Here is a 17,586-nt window from a genome sequence, read left to right as displayed (position 1 = left end):
GATCTCACATATTGCATAACTCATGACAGGGTCAGTGACATCACCGCTGACATCTGAAATGCCATCAGCTGTCCCATCCTGTCTGACAGTTTAAAGGTCTGCCTTGATAGTGCAGCAGTCTCTAGACCTCATACGATCAGTAGCCATATAATGGGAAGTATAATGATTGGCATAAGGATATTACAGCAGTTGTATGCTTCCCTCTAGTCCTTATGATAGTAATGGCATTTTAAAGAGAATCCTGTAAGTGCCCTGTGTCAATATGTTCTGAATAAGTCCAGGCTCAGATCTGGTTAATTTTCTCTTTGTTGCATGATCCAATAGGACAATATGTTTGGGCCTCAGTATAGCACAGGACCTTACAGAACTCTTTTTATATAGGTACACTCATTCATGAGTTTGATATGTACGTTATTGTCATACAATATGATGATTAAGTAAGAACAACCATGACAGGTTTCTTTACTTCAATTTTTAATTATATAGTCAAATGTCTACTCAAAGTTTGGCGAATGTCTTTAGTACAACTAAATATATATAGGGCTGTAGACAATTGCCAATGTTGTTAAGATACCATTGAAAGCCATGAACTTTGGCTCAACACCATTGCATGTAATGTATATTCAATGCTTAATTGAAATTGTAATTGTATGTATTTGTGCTTACTATCCCCGATGAGGCATTGAAGCACTTTTTGGCGAGTACCACGCTACTCCGGTACCCAAAGTGGATTAGTGGTGGATTAGTATAGGGAAATATAGGTTGCTAATTGAAGAGGTGGACATGTGAGTCTGGTAGTTAGATAGGCTTGGATAAAGGAGGGATAGAGGAGGAAAGTGTTATTTGGGAAATTATAGTAGTAAAATGAGGTTTGAGATGGGTCTAAGAGTGTAGGTAGAGAATATATTGAAAGACGTATAGGATGAGACATAGAGTAGAAAATTAGAGAGAGTAGGTTTTGTTTCTATAGTGGAAGTAAAGTAATAAATACATAGTCATAACTACATAAAAAGGTATATATATATATGGAAAATAATAAAGAGGTATACAGTTGTATTATATAAAGTCCTATACGTATATGTATGGGTAAATATTTAGAAACTCAGACTTTTAAGTACTGCTTTAAATAAAGGTAAATTATTTTTGTAGTTTTAGAAATGTTTTCTGTAATTTTATGATTTTGCTTTATTTATATCTTATATTTTTCCCCAATATTTCATTAGTGAATCACTTATAGATACAATTGTTATGATCATATTTACATATTGTGATAGATAAAATAAAACCAGAGACCCATAAGCATACAATCAAATAACTTATATAACGTATCGCATATTGTGATAGATAAAAAATAATGAAAACAAAGACCCATAAGTGTATAATCAAATAACTTATATGTAAAGTATGCAGTGATCCATATATATCGGAATCAATCTAGATGGAATGTGTTCTTCTTCCCGCATTCAGTCGCATAGGCAGCATGGTCCCACAGTCCCCTGAAAATATCCGACGGACAGTGTATCGAATCAACCTAGTGGTGATCTAAAACTCCCAAGGGAAGGGGTCTGGGAACAAACAATAAAGTAACAAAACAAACCAAAATAGCAAACTGATGGATGAGTTTGCAATAGTACTGCAATAACACAATGGAGGTACTCAATACCACTGATGAGATATGCACTGGCACAGATGAGGTACACAATAGAAAAGGTGGAATAAGACACAGCACAGTTACCTGACCTTATCCTAGAGCCCAGAATGACTCACTGTTCATGTCTGTTCTACACCTTGGTGATGCTAGTTGGAGCTGGCAACCTACAATGCAGATTCCTCACCCAGATGTGGTCTAGCCTATGAATGGAGATGCTCCCAATTAAGGTGCACAGGGAAACAAAGAGTCACATTGGGTTAAGCATACGTCGCTGTAATAACCCCGAAAACATCCAGTACTAAGAACCTAGACACAAGTTAACCCTTGAGCACGCTGCCTTTCAGCACACACTTGTCATGACACATTGCCAGTTCCAACTGCCCCTGATGGGCGGCGATGTTCATGTAGCCAGAATGCTTTCTTGTAGGGCGCTCTGAGAGTTGTCTTTCAGTTCTGCCACCAAACAGTCAAAGCGACCTTCATGCAAAGTATCATTCAAATAGGCACAAAGGCAGTATGACCGTGAAGCTACAATCAGCACTCTCAAGGCATTTAGCACCAAACTGCCCTTGCAACCATCCCGAGAGAGTATCAGCAATGCCCAGGGGCAGTTCTCACTGTACCTCTATGTTTTGGAGTCTTCACTGGCTAGTGACAAGAGAGCGCTGCACCGTGGCTCCAGACCGCCAGGAGAAACACCTATCAGAAGGGAGGAAGCCAGCCGTCAGTTCCATCATCAAGAAGCTCAATACAAAGCATTGAGAACTTTTCTGTGCAGGTTTTATATACCTTTGATTCCAAGATGGTTGCCGGAACTTTCCAGGATGGCCCCAGCAAGGGCCATCCAGTCAGTCATTTATATTTTGAGTGTGGTGGTCATGTAGGAAAGAACCAACTCTTGATTAGTCTTCTGAAGGTAAGATAGTTATTCTTGGATTTTTTGTTTGAGGGTAATTCTTTTCATTGTTTGTGTGCTTGATAAGCAAAAGATGTACCACCTATTGTTATTTTCTTGTATGCTGGGATTTTGAGGGGAGGTACCAATCTGCAGCAGAGGTTCATTTGTTCAATGTAATTGATGATTTTATTCCTGATGAAAATTCATCCTGTTCCATGTATTGCTTTGTGGGTGATACAAAGCAGTTTGAAGGTGGATCGTCTGGCAACCAGTAACCAATGCAGGATCCTCAAGGCAGGAGAGATGTGGACTTGTGGCTTTACATATAGGAGTAGTCTGGCAGCAGAGATCTGAATTCGTTCTAGTCTTTTCATAATTGATAAATATGATCCGTCGTAGAGGCAATTGGCCTAATCAAACTTAGACATTACAAGAGAGATAGTAGGTTGGACCTAGTGTGGAAATCCTAGGTGGAGGAAGATGCATCAGAGAGGAGGATTTATAGTAATGAAGCTTGATCTTGCTAATTTATTCACTTGGGCATTCATTGGTAGTTTGGAGTCCATGGTAATTCCATGGTTTCATACTTTCTTGAAAACTATAGGAGGCAATCCCTGATCGTCAGGCCAGGTGCAGAGTAGGTCATAATTTTTACATTCGCCACATGTGAGTATTTCAGTTTTGGACACATTCAATTTGAAATGAATCCAGGTCACCCATTGAACAACAGCTCAGAGGCAACTGAAGAGTTTTGAGTTTCCAGGGGAATTACAGTTTAAGAAGTATTTGCATGTCATCTGCATAGTGACTTCATGTAGATGTTAAATAGCATGGGTGAGATGATAGCGCCTTGAGAGACCCCTGCTTTTGTGAAGTACGGTTCGGATGAAAGAAGGGGAGTATAGATGGTGATTGTTCTGTTTTGAAGGAAGAAGAGCAGTCCCCTCTAAGATCGCTTTGTAGAGTCTTTGGATTAGAATGTCATGATCAACTGTGTTGAAAGCAGCTGAAAGGTCGAAGAAAAGTAGTGCAGCAACCCCCATTCTGGTCTACTGTGCATTAAAGATAATCCCAGATGGCAAAGGGGGCAGATTCTGTCCTTCTTCCCGGATGGAATCCTGTTTGGAAGTCACAAAGTATGAAGTTATCGTCAATGAATTGTGAAATCTTTGTAAATGCTGCTCTTTCTGTCAGTTTGCCCAGGAAAGGTCCATTTGTAATAGGTCTGTAGTTGTCTGGGTCATTGGGGTCCAGGTTTGTTTTCCTGAATAATGGGCATATGAATGCCTTTTTTAAGTCTTATAGAAATGTTCTTGTTGTTAAAGAAATATTGATGATTGTTGTGACTGGTGTGGCAGCAGAGTTAGTTAAAAGAATGTTCTTGAAGATTTGTGGTGGTCATGTAGGTCCAGGTTTGTTTTCCTGAATAATGGGCATATGAAAGCCTTTTTTAAGTCTTATAGAAATACTCTTGTTGTTAACCCCTTCGGGGCTGATGACGAGCTGGGCTCGTCATGGAGCAGGGCGCTCGCACGCTGATGACGAGCCCAGCTCGTCATGAGCCCCACCCTCGGGGGAAGCGCCAGCGCTCCCCCCCGAGTCTGCCCGAATTTCTTGTTTTCTGCGGGGATGGCAGGGGAAGACCTTCCCCTGCCTCCCCCCGCCCTCCCCGCCCGCGTCATCAATGACGTCAGCGCGCGAGGCGCGCTGACGTCACTGGAGGTTCCTTTTGTTTACCGACGCGCAGGGAAGCCATTTGCTTCCTGCGCGTCGGAGTACAAAGAGGTTTGTTTTGCGGGTGGGGCAGGGGGGAATTTTTTGAAACTTACATCGAGGGAAAAGAAAGGCTTTTCCTTTCCCTCGATGCAACTTTAGAGCATTCCTGCTGCACGATCGTGCGATCGTGCAGCTGGAATGCTAGGGATTTTAATTTTTTTTTTCCATTTTCGTTGTTCGTGGTGCAGCCCCTTGGGGAACCTTTTACTTCAGTGTTTTCCCTTTGTCCAGGCAGCATCATTATTTACCTTCATTGATTTCTGTGTGAGTCGTTTGTAATTCCTTTGAGTAGCTTGGTGCAGTGTGTGATTTACTTCAAGACTGGCTTGGTGTACATTTTGTTCTGGATGTTTGTGTGTATAGGATTTGTGAACTCGGACTGACTTGTCCTTTTGTGGTTGTATTTGTGGCTTAGCATGACCTTCTCTGCGGCTTCCTTTTATTTCCATTCTACACCCATTTCACAATTGCAATGTCTGTCTATTTTTAGCAAACTACTTACATTTAAAACTTAAATATACAATAAAAAATATTCAAGCTCGTCTGTGTCATTCCTTCAGCTTTGGATGACCTGTGATAATACAAATGGATGCATTTGCAGTTTGACAAAAGATTATAAGGCATGATCCAAAAACGTTGTCATGCGAGTAATCAAACTGAAATGGAAAATAGACCAAGAGAAAATGTATAACACATTTTACCTATTTGCATTTCTATCTTCTTGTTGCTCCCATATGTTCGTAATGTTGATCTGTCTACTATACATTTTAGGTCCAAGAAGCAGGACGCTATCTTGAGAGGGTAATAAGTGATTTGCATCCATACCCACATTGCACTCTGCAATAGCATTCTTTTTTTTCACAACAAATGTTATTGTTGACAGACAAAAAGAACCCAGATAAGGTCCAGAGAAAAGCATCACATATATATGACAAATGCAAAGGATGTCAACGTTTTACAATGAGACCTTCAGAAACATGAGGGTATATGAAGCAGAATTTTTACAAAAATAACATTGCAAACCAAAAACAAAGGTGTCACCTGATCTACGTATCTTACAATTATACATGAGTCAAATATCAATAGTGCAGTGCATGTACAGCCAGGCCTAGCGCCTGTATCCAACATGAAATCAACAGGGCAGATCTTCATTGCTCCGTGAAGGAGGAACTGGTTCAAGGAAAAGACCTCGTTAATCGGCCCACTGTTTCCATATTTTAGGGTGTTTCTGAGGGCAGCCACACGCCTTAACCCCTTCGGGGCTGATGACGAGCTGGGCTCGTCATGGAGCAGGGCGCTCGCACGCTGATGACGAGCCCAGCTCGTCATGAGCCCCACCCTCGGGGTAAGCGCCAGCGCTCCCCCCGAGTCTGCCCGATTTTCTTGTTTTCTGCGGGGATGGCAGAAGAAGACCTTCCCCTGCCTCTCCCCGCCCGCGTCATCAATGACGTCAGCGCGCGAGGCGCGCTGACGTCACTGGAGGTTCCTTTTGTTTACCGACGCGCAGGGAAGCCATTTGCTTCCTGCGCGTCGGAGTACAAAGAGGTTCGTTTTGCGGCTGGGGCAGGGGGGAATTTTTTGAAACTTACATCGAGGGAAAGGAAAGGCTTTTCCTTTCCCTCGATGCAACTTTAGAGCATTCCTGCTGCACGATCGTGCGATCGTGCAGCTGGTATGCTAGGGATTTTTTTTTTTTTCCAATTTCGTTGTCCGGGGAGCGGCCCCTTGGGGAAGGGTCGCTCCCCTTTTTGGGGGAACATTAATTTGGAAGTGTTTTCGTGCCTCCTATGTTGAGAAATGGTCGTTTTAAAAAAAAAAAATGCTGATGGGGGTCATTTTGAAAGTATAATTATAGTGCTAATTTTAATCAAGGATGCAAGTGCCTCTGTCCTTCATTACTTTTACTTTGTGTTTATCTGAAGTGGCTAAAAAACACACCTGTCATGCCTAGGCAAAGCTCACTAGTGTTTTTGGGCTGATGAATGTTTTTTTGTATTTGTGCTGCAATTCGAACACATGCTTTGTCTCCAGTGACCATGTGTGTGTTACTATGCCATCGCAGCGATGTGCGAAGGGGTCCCTTGAGTGAGCTGTCCATCATAGTGGGAAGCTCACAAATGTTTTTGGGCTGATGATTGTTTTCCTGAATTTGTGCTGCAACTCGAGCGCCATCTTTGTCTCCAGTGACCATGTGTGCGTTACTATGCAATCGCACAGATGTGCGCAGGGGTCCCTTGTGTGAGCTGTCCATCATAGTGGAAAGGTCACAAATGTTTTTGGGCTGATGAATGTTTTCCTGAATTTGTGCTGCAACTCGATCACCTGCTTTGTCTCTAGTGACCTTTGTGTGTGTTATTATGCCATTGCACCGATGTGCGCAGGGGTCCCTTGAGTGAGCTGTCCATCATAGTGGGAAGCTCACAAATGTTTTTGGGCTGATGATTGTTTTCCTGAATTTGTGCTGCAACTCGAGCGCCATCTTTGTCTCCAGTGTCCATGTGTGCGTTACTATGCAATTGCACAGATGTGCGCAGGGGTCCCTTGTGTGAGCTGTCCATCATAGTGGGAAGGTCACAAATTTTTTTGGGCTGATGAATGTTTTCCTGAATTTGTGCTGCAACTCGAGCGCTTGCTTTGTCTCCAGTGACCGTGTGTGTTACTATGCCATCGCACCGATGTGTGCACAGGTCCCTTGAGTGAGCTGTCCATCATAGTGGGTAAATTTAGGAAAGATGGTGCACTCCGCTAGTTGGTGGGCGTGGCCAAACGGGGGTCTTCTGTGTGAGTTCACATGCCTCTTATGTGTATAAATGGTCAGAGACTGATGATAGCAGCAGATGGGGAGAAAGAAGCTCCTGGTCATAGGAATTGTTTTTGGATTGCGCTTGTGAAAATCAAGGATGCAAGTGCCTCTGTCCAGCATCACAGTTAACCACAATAATTCTGCTGCCCCCCTCCCCATGAGAATCCCTGATGACGTCAGCGCGCACAGTACGCGCCAACATCTTCAGGGATTCCCAGGCGGTCGGTAAGCCATTTGCTTCCTGTGCCTGGAGGTGTTAGGTTGATTTTGAGATATTTGGGGGGGTTTGGGGCTGCAAATAGGCATCAGGGGAGAGGCAAGTGAATTTCCTCTCTCCTGATGTCTCTTTGCAGGGCATTTCTGCCTCACGGTCGCGCACAGCTTTGCGATTGTGCGGTGGAAATGCCCCCACTAGCACCAGGGATTTTATTTTAGATTGTAGGAAGTGACCCCTTGGGCAAGGGTCGCTTCCAGGTGGGTCGGATTTTAAATTTAGATTTTCTGGCCCCCCGGTGGGCAAATCAACCCGTACTTTTGTCCATTTTGCCCTTTTTGATGGCCCATCTGTGTGGATGTGATTTTGGGGGTAAATTTGTGTGTTGTTTATTCATTTGTTATGTTGTTTGTGAAATGTAGTATTATTTTTTTTTCTTCTTTGTTTTTGATCCAGGCTTTTGCTGTTTGTATTGGTGTAGGTTGTGGTTCAGTTAATGTTGGTTTTGCAGCTTGTGTAGTTGCATGTGCTTGGTAAGTAAATGTTTTTTGTACTACTTTCCCTAGATGAATGTGTTTTTATGAAAAGTGAAGTCATTGCTGTTTGTGTGGCTTTGTGTTTCTTGATTGTTAACTTCTCTTTTTGTATTGCTGCTTGATGTGTACTTTGTCTAATCTATACTTTTTTTTTCTTTCCAGTGGGATTTCCTTTCTTTTTGCTGTGTTTCAGCAGAGTAGGTGCTGGTGAGTGTTCTTATATTTGGTTAGATTTGAATTGTTTTTGAGTGTATTGATTTTTGTGTGAAGACTCTACCTTGTTTACTTCTTACTTTGCACAGTGTAGGTTGTTGTTCACTTGTGTGTGTAGTCTTCTTGCTTTGTAAGGATAATGGCTGCTCGCAGGATGACTTCTAAGCAGGTTGTTAGTTTGCTTTTTGAGTCTTCCTCTGACCATGGTCCAGACACTGACTCCGATTCGGAGCATGAGGTAGGTGCAGAAGATTCAGGCAGTGAGTTTTCTCTTCGCATGGTATCATCGGATGATGATTCTTCTTCTAGTGCTGATGAAGTGCCTGTGGTAGAGAGGGACATTGATGTGCCGGAAGAGCGGCAAGAGCCATCTGAGCGGCAGCCTAGGTCCTCAAGGTTTCCCTTTTTTTCTCGTCGGGAAGAGGCAAGTGTGGTAAAGGCTGCGCCCAAAAGGTTACACATTGCTGTGGTGCGCCAAGGGTTATCTGGTGCTGCTAGTCTTCCTGTTGTAGAGCAGCATGAGGCATCTGTTGCTGCTAGTCTTTCTGTTGTTGTTGAGCAGCAAGTGGCATCTGGGGATGTGAGTTCTTCTGTTGATGTTGAGATGCAAGAGGCAGCTGGGGATGTGAGTTCTCCTGTTGGTGTAGAGATGCAAAATGTATCTGGGGATGCTAGTATTCCTGTTGGTGTAGTGATGCAAGAGGCATCTGGGGATGCTAGTGTTCCCGTTGATGTAGTGCAGCAAGAGGCATCTGGGCTGCAGGCTAGGATGGCTTCTTCTCCCGATGTTAGTGATGACGTCTGGGTTGCCCCTGGCATGGTGCAGCCGGAATTGCCAGACTTCACTGGTGTTCCAGGGTGTAGAGTGAATACTGACAATTTTTTGCCAATTCAATTTTTTCAGTTGTTTTTTGACGATGAGTTTTTGCAAGAGATTGTGGAGCAAACTAATTTGTATGCAGAGCAGTATTTGAGGGACCACAGTGCCAGCCTTAAGCCCCATTCTAGAGCTACCCATTGGTCTCCCACATATGTTGAAGAGATGAAGAAGTTTTTGGGATTAACTTTTTGATGGGCTTGCTAAGGAAACCATCAATGTCTTCTTATTGGTCCACTAGTCCCTTGATGGCAACGTCTATATTTCCAGCAGTTATGACTCGTGATCGATATATGCTTCTTCTTCGCATGATGCATTTTGTTGATAATGATTTAGCGTTGCCACGCGATCACCCTGATTGTGACCGTCTTTTTAAGATTCGGCCTGTCCTTGATCACTTTGTTGATCGTTTTCCTGAGATCTTTGCACCTGGAAAAGAAATAGCTGTGGACGAGTCTTTGGTATTGTTCAAGGGCCGCTTGGTTTTTAGGCAATACATTCCTAGTAAGAGGGCACGCTATGGAATCAAACTGTATATGCTGTGTGACAGTGATACTGGATATGTTTATAATTTCAGGGTGTACACCGGTAAGGATTCCAGCATTAACACTTCTGCTTGTCCGTCCACTTTTGGAGTGACTGAGAAAATTGTGTGGGAACTAGGTAGACGGTTATTTAACAAAGGCCACCATTTATATGTAGATAACTTCTACACTAGTGTGCGTTTGTTCAAGGAATTGGCCAAAGTGGGCACTGTTGCTTGTGGCACGATGCGCAGTAACCGGAAAGGTTTCCCAATAGAACTTGTTTGCAAAAGGCTTGTGCGGGGACAGTCTACTGCATTGCGATGTGGGAAGCTTCTAGCTGTGAAGTTTTCAGACAGGAGAGATGTGTACATGCGGACTACTATCCATGACGAAAGCACTGAAGCTCTGCCTGTTCGGGGTGAGACTGCTGAAGTGCGTAAACCTGTGTGCATTTTACAGTACAATAAGTACATGGGTGGTGTTGACAGAGTAGATCAGAGGTTGGAACCTTATGCTGCTCTTCGAAAGGCTTACGTTTGGTACAATAAGTTGGCTATCCATCTTTTCCACTTGGCATCCTTTAATGCTTTTGTTGTTTTCCAGAAATCTTGTCCTGAGTCAAAGATGCCTTTTGTTAAGTTTCAGGAGACTATAATAGGCAGCCTTGTACTAGTGGAACAGGCAAGTGTGCCAAGATTTGGATTGGTGGAGGAAGTGGCTAGACTGAAAGATCGCCACTTTCCAGAATACATTCCTCCCACAACTGCAAAAGACAATCCCACTAAAAGATGTAGAGTCTGTTGGCGAAGAGAAGTGCGGAGGGAGTCTCGTATGTACTGTCCTGACTGTCCTTCAAATCCTGGATTGTGTGTGCCAGCTTGTTTTAAATCGTACCACACACAAAAGAAGTTTTGGGAGTTTCATTGAGCTTGTAAGTGTACTGTCTGGTCTGTATTCTGTAATATTTTTTAGTCTGCTTTAAGGTTTGCATTAGTGCAAAGCATTTAGTTTTTGAATTTGTGTTAGCAGATTTGTAGGTTTCTACATTTGATTTGTGGTATTTCTTAAAAAAATTCTAATTTCGATGGTGGTGTGCGCAGGATTGTGCTTGGATTGTTGGTGTGCGTGGACTGGCGCTTGGCTGGTGGTGTGCGTGGTCTGGTGCTTGGCTGGCATAGTGCATGGATTGGAGTTGTGCTGGGGGGGGTGAGTGGATTTTTGCTTGGCTGGCGGAGTGCATGGTTAGGTGCTTGGCTGGTGGTGTGAGTGGATGGCGCTTGGCTGGTGGTGTGCGTGGTCTGGTGCTTGGCTGGCATAGTGCATGGATTGGAGTTGTGCTGGGGGGGTGCGTGGATTTTTGCTTGGCTGGCGGAGTGCATGGTTAGGTGCTTGGCTGGCGGTGTGAGTGGAGTGGTGCTTGGCTGGCGGTGTGTGTGGAGTGGTGCTGGGCTGGCGGTGTGTGTGGAGTGGTGCTTGGCTGGTGTTGTGTTTGTGGAGTGGCGCTTGGCTGGTGGTGTGCGTGGAGTGAAGCTTGGCTGGCGGTGTGTGTGGAGTGGTGCTTGGCTGGTGTTGTGTTTGTGGAGTGGCGCTTGGCTGGTGGTGTGCGTGGAGTGATGCTTGGCTGGTGGTGTGTGTGGAGTGGTACTTGGCTGTCGGTGTGCGCTGAGTGGTGTTTGGCTGGCAGTGTGCATGGTCTGGTGCTTGGATGGTGGTGTGGGTGGACTGGCGCTCGGCAGGCGGTGTGTGAGTAGTTACTTTCTGTTGGTCACTACACACACTGCTAGTTGAGTGACACTCCACACAGTCCATCATTTTGTGTAGTTGCAGTTTCAGAAATGTGGGCGCGTGAAAGTGATGGGCCCTTGAATGGCGCTGTTTGCTGGTGTGAGTGTTGAAATGTGATGGGTCCGCGGCTGGCGGTGTGAATGTTTTGTATGTGTCACGCGTACGAAAGGTGTATGAATGGCCTGTAAAGAGGTTGGTGCCTTGACGTGGCTTTACAGCTCACGAGCTGTGAGTCAGTGGTTCAGTTTATCATACTTTCAATTATACGCAGTGTATTTCATTTTTGATGAAATTACTTGCGTATCCAATTGTATGTACTGAATCATCACTCACCCTCGTGCCAAATCCAACCAGTATGTGTGTGTGCTTGCGGATTAGATTAGTGTGCAGTAATAATTGTTTATTTTCTCTTTCTGCATTAGGGTGTACCTTGTCCCTTATTGTGATTGTTGTAATGTGTTGCTTTTCCATTCGGATGGTGTCAATGGTCTGGTTTGTATCAGGTATGAAAGGTGCGTGAATGGCCTGTAAAACGGTTGGTGCCTTGTCGTGGCTTTACAGCTCACGAGTTGCGAGTCACTGGTTCGGTTTTTATGCATTTATTTATTTGACAAAGCATTTCATTTTTTTGAAATATCTTGTTAATAAAATTTTATGTACTTAACCATCACTCGCCCTCGTGCCAAATCCAACCTGTATGTGTGTGTCTTTGAGGAATAGATAGCCGTGCTTGAATGTTTGACTTTTGAGTAACTCTGTTAAGGTGTGGTATCCTTTTACTCGAGAGAACAAGGGGAACGCAGGGTGGTAGGACATTTTTGCCGGCACGGCGATCCCACGCTAAAAAGTTTGGAAAAGTGCTATTTTTACCTAATTTAAAGGTTTGCAAGGAGTTCTTGGTAGCAAAACATTGGGGGACCCACGCATGCCATACATCCCTGAACTCTCCCGGTGTCTAGTTTTCAGAACTGTTTGGGTTTGCTACTTTCCAAAGAATACCGCCCAGCCCCGAGCCAAAAACTCAGGTGCCCCCCCCAAAATCAAAGTTATATTGCTTCAGGGTATTTTAAATTCTCCACCCTACGATTTGGACCTTTTCCTGTTGCAGCCACTATGACTACCCACGCAAGTGAGGTACCGTTTTTATCGGGAGACCTGGGGGAACGCTGGGTGGGAGGTAATTTGTGTGAGCCCAGTGATGCCACGCTTTCCCAGACTACAACGTGTGAAAAAATTGTTTTTTTTCTGCTAAAATTGAGGTTTGCAAGGGATTCTGGGTAAAGGAACGTTGGAGGATCCACGCAAGCCATACCTCCTTGGAAGCCCCCGGGTGTCTACTTTTCAGAAATGTGTGGGTTTGGTAGGTTTCCCTAGATGGCTGTCTCGCACGGGACCAGAAACCCAGGTAACCCCTCTTGCAAAAGCTGGTGAATTTAACAATGGTGAAAATGTTAAGTTCACCAGCTTTTGCAAGAGGGGTTACCTGGGTTTTTGGCCCCGTGCGAGACAGCCATCTAGGGAAACCCACCAAACCCACACATTTCTGAAAAGTAGACACCCGGGGGCTTCCAAGGAGGTATGGCTTGCGTGGATCCTCCAACGTTCCTTTACCCAGAATCCCATGCAAACCTCATTTTTTGCTTGGAAAAAATCAGTTTTTTCACACGTTTTAGTGTGGGAAAGCGTGGCATCACTGGGCTCACACAAATTACCTCCCACTCAGCGTTCCCCAAGGTCTCCCGATAAAAATGGTACCTCACTTGCATGGGTAGGCATAGTGGCTGCTTTAGGAAAATGCCCAATTCATACTGTGGAGACCAAAACATTACCTTTAGCCAAATAATCTTATTTTTTGAGGGGGTCACCTGAGCTTTTGGCCCGGGGCTTGGCGGGCATCTTTGGAAACTACCAAACCCAAACAGTTCTGAGAACTAGACACCCGGGGGAGTCCAGGGAGGTATGGCATGCGTGGGTCCCCCAATGTTTTCCTACCCAGAAACCCCAGCAAACCTGAAATTTTGGTCAAAAAAACCACTTTTCCGTACTTTTTTGGGTGGGATCTCGCTGCCGAAACAAATGTCCTACCACCCAGCGTTTCCCTTGTTCTCCCGAGTAAAATGATACCTCACTTGTGTGGGTGGGCCAAAGGCATGTGACTCAGGCTGGGGGGCTTAATTTGTAAAACTTAAATATGACTAAAAACTACTTTTTTCAAAATTCATTTTTGGCGTGTTCTGCTTTGGGGCACCCACACAAGTGAGGTATCCTTTTACTCGGGAGAACAAGGGGAACGCAGGGTGGTAGGACTTTTTTGCCGGCACGGCGATCCCACGCCAAAAGATTTGGAAAAGTGCTATTTTTACCTAATTTTAAGGTTTGCAAGGAGTTCTGGGTAAGAAAACATTGGGGGACCCACGCATGCCATACCTCCCTGGACTCCTCCGGGTATCTAGTTTTCAGAACTGTTTGGGTTTGCTACTTTGCAAAGAATACCACCGAGCCCCGGGCCATTTGAACCGTTTCCTGTTGCAGCCACTATGTCTATCCACGCAAGTGAGGTACCATTGTTTTCAGGAGACCTGGGGGCACGCTGGGTGGGTGGAATTTTGTTGATCCACGCAGATTCCAGAACTTTCCACCACAGAAATGTGAGGAAAATGTGTTTTTTTTGTCAAATATTTTTGTTTGCAAGGGATTCTGGGTAACAAAACCTGGGGGTAAGCAGACGAGTCACCCCATCCTGAATTACCCTGGGTGTCTAGTTTTCAAAAATGTATAGGTTTGCTAGGCTTCCCTAGGTGCTGGCGGAGCTACGCCGCAAAAACAAAAGGTAGTCTTTTTGTCCGAAACGTGCTAAATTTCACTGGGAAATTGAGGTGCGACCATGCTGCGTTTTGCGCTGTTTCATGTCGCAGCCACTATGCCTACCTACGCAAGTGAGGTACCATTTTTTTTGGGAAACCTAGGGGCACGCTGGGAGGGTGGAAATTTGTTGATCCACGCAGATTCCAGAACTTTCCACCACAGAAATGTGAGGACATTTTTTTTTGTCAAATTTTTATGTTTGCAAGGGATTCTGGGTAACAAAACCTGGGGGTAGGCAGACGAGTCACCCCATCCTGAATTGCCCTGGGTGTCTAGTTTTCAAAAATGTATAGGTTTGCTAGATTTCCCTAGGTGCTGGCAGAGCTACGGCGCAAAAACAAAAGGTAGTCTTTTTGTCCGAAACGTGCTAAATTTCACTGGGAAATTGAGGTGCGACCATGCTGCGTTTTGCGCTGTTTCATGTCGCAGCCACTATGCCTACCCACGCAAGTGAGGTACCATTTTTTTCGGGAGACCTGGAGGCACGCTGGGTGGGTGGAAATGTGTTGATCCACGCAGATTCCAGAACTTTCCACCACAGAAATGTGAGGAAAATTAGTTTTTTTTGTCAAATTTTTAGGTTTGCAAGGGATTCTGGGTAACAAAACCTGGGGATAGGCAGACGAGTCACCCCATCCTGAATTGCCCTGGGTGTCTAGTTTTCAAAAATGTATACATTTTCTAGGTTTCCCTAGGTGCTGGCAGAGCTACGGCGCAAAAACAAAAGGTAGTCTTTTTGTCCAAAACGTGCTAAATTTCACTGGGAAATTGAGGTGCGACCATGCTGCGTTTTGCGCTGTTTCATGTCGCAGCCACTATGCCTACCCACGCAAGTGAGGTACCATTTTTTTCAGGAGACCTGGGGGCACGCTGGGTGGGTGAAAATTTGTTGATCCACGCAGATTCCACAACTTTCCACCACAGAAATGTGAGGAAAATGTGTTTTTTTATCAAATGTTTAGGTTTGCAAGGGATTCTGGGTAACAAAACCTGGGGGTAGGCAGACGAGTCTCCCCATCCTAAATTGCCCTGGGTGTCTAGTTTTCAAAAATGTATAGGTTTGCTAGGTTTCCCTAGGTGCTGGCAGAGCTACGGCGCAAAAACAAAAGGTAGTCTTTTTGTCCGAAACGTGCAAAATTTCACTGGGAAATTGAGGTGCGACCATGCTGCATTTTGCGCTGTTTCATGTCGCAGCCACTATGCCTACCCACGCAAGTGAGATACCATTTTTTTTGGGAGACCTGGGGGCACGCTGGGTGGGTGGAAATTTGTTTATCCACGCAGATTCCAGAACTTTCCACCACAGAAATGTGAGGAAAATGTGTTTTTTTTGTCAAATTTTTAGGTTTGCAAGGGATTCTGGGTAACAAAACCTTGGGGTAGGCAGACGAGTCACCCCATCCTGAATTCCCCTGGGTGTCTAGTTTTCAAAAATATATAGGTTTGCTAGGTTTCCCTAGGTGCCGGCTGAGCTAGGGCTCAAAAACAAAAGGTAGTCTCTTTGTCCAAAGAGCGCAACATTTCACTGGGAAATTGAGGTGCGACCATGTTGCATTTTGTGCCGTTTCCTGTCATAGGCACAAGGCCGACCCACACAAGTGAGGTACCGTTTTTATCGAGAGACCTGGGGGAACGCTGGGTGTGTAGAAATTTGTTGATCCACGCAGATTCCAGAACTTTCCACCACAGAAATGTGAGGAAAATGTTTTTTTTGTCAAAATCTTAGCTTTGCAAGGAATTCTGGGTAACAAAACCTGGTGGTAGGCAGTCGAGTCACCCCATCCTGAATTTCCCTGGGTGTCTACTTTTCAAAAATGTATAGGTTTGCTAGGTTTCCCTAGGTGCCGGCAGAGCTAGGGTGCAAAAACTACAGGTAGGCACTTTGCTAAAAAAGGGTCAATTTGTAACTGCAAAATTTAGGTGTGACCACGTTGCATTTTGCGCCGTTTCCTGTCGCAGGTACAAGGCTGACCCACACAAGTGAGGTACCGTTTTTATCGGGACACTTGGGGTAATTCAGATTTGTAAATCAACTGTTATTACCAATTGAGCTTTCATGCATTTCTCCCTTTCAATGAAAGACATTGTGTAAAAAAAAAATCTTTATGAAAAATTACCAATAATTCTCATGCTAGTATGAGTATTCCCAATTTTGAAAATGTGCAATTATATACTGTTTCTGAACTCTATAATTTGTACCCAATTCAGAAATACATAGGTGTCTTTCATACAGATTATTCCATGTATACATTTTCCAAGACAAAGTGCACTATACCCAGGAAATGAAAAAATACCATTGCAAGTTGCTGCTCAGTTTTTGGATCTGGGTTCGTCGGGTTCTTGGTGTAACTACAAGTCCTATATATCCCCACAACCAGGAAGGTCTAACAGATGTAACGGTATATTGCTTTCCAAGAGCTGTCAAAATTAGAAAAAGTTATAGGTGAAAACGTTGAGACAAAAGGCTGTTTTTTTCAACAAATTTTCAATTATTCCAATATTTAACTGTTAGTTTCTATAACGAAACCTTCATGGATTTAGACAAATGACCCCTTTCTGAATTTGGAATGTTGTCTACTTTCGGAAAATTTAAAGCTTTCCAGGATCCATTATTGCTTTCAAACTCATTTCTACCATTAACTGGAAGGAGGTGGAAAGCTCTAAAAATAGCAAAAATAGGCTATGTCCCAGAAAAATGCCAAAACTGAGTGAAAAATTTCGGTTCTCTGACAAAAGACTGTCATTCCCTAAAAGCTGAGAAAATGGAGATTTCAGCCCCACAAACCCTTTTTTGATACCATTTTCAGGGAAAAACCCAGAGGCTTTCATTTGCAGCCCGTTTTTCCCATTTTTCTGAAAAAAACAAAAAAATCACTATATTTTGGTTAAATTCTGGGACCCCTCCAAGGGAATCCACAAACCCTGGGCGCCTTTAGAATCCACATGATGTTGGAAGAAAAGGACGCAAATTTGGCGTGGATACCTTATGTGGTCAAAAAGTTACAAGGGCCTAAGCGCGCACTACTCCAAAACGCCAAAAAAAGCCTCAGCACAGGAGGGGAAAAGGCCTAGCAGCGAAGGGGTTAAAGAAATATTGATGATTGTTCCGACTGGTGTGGCAGCAGAGTTAGTTAAAAGAATGTTCTTGAAGATTTGCGATGGACAAGGGTCAGAAGGGCAGCTGACAGTCCTGCTTGCTCAGACAAGATCCGTAAATTCAGTTTCTGATGGCTGCTTGAAGGAAGAGGCTAGGTTAGCATATCTTTATTGGGGATTGGTGTAAATGGGTTGGTGCCGGTGGTTTTCCTTTGTTATGATACGATCCAACATGTCTGCTTTAGTGGCATAATGATTTGCCAGTTTGTCAGTAAATTCTTGAGACCTGGGATGAGTTCCTTCTGGGTATTTAGGTTCACCAAATTCACTGAGAATTTTATAAAA

Source organism: Lissotriton helveticus, chromosome 10 (assembly GCF_964261635.1).
Source record: "Lissotriton helveticus chromosome 10, aLisHel1.1, whole genome shotgun sequence".
NCBI lineage: Eukaryota > Metazoa > Chordata > Amphibia > Caudata > Salamandridae > Lissotriton > Lissotriton helveticus.
This window is presented reverse-complemented; position numbering follows the sequence as displayed.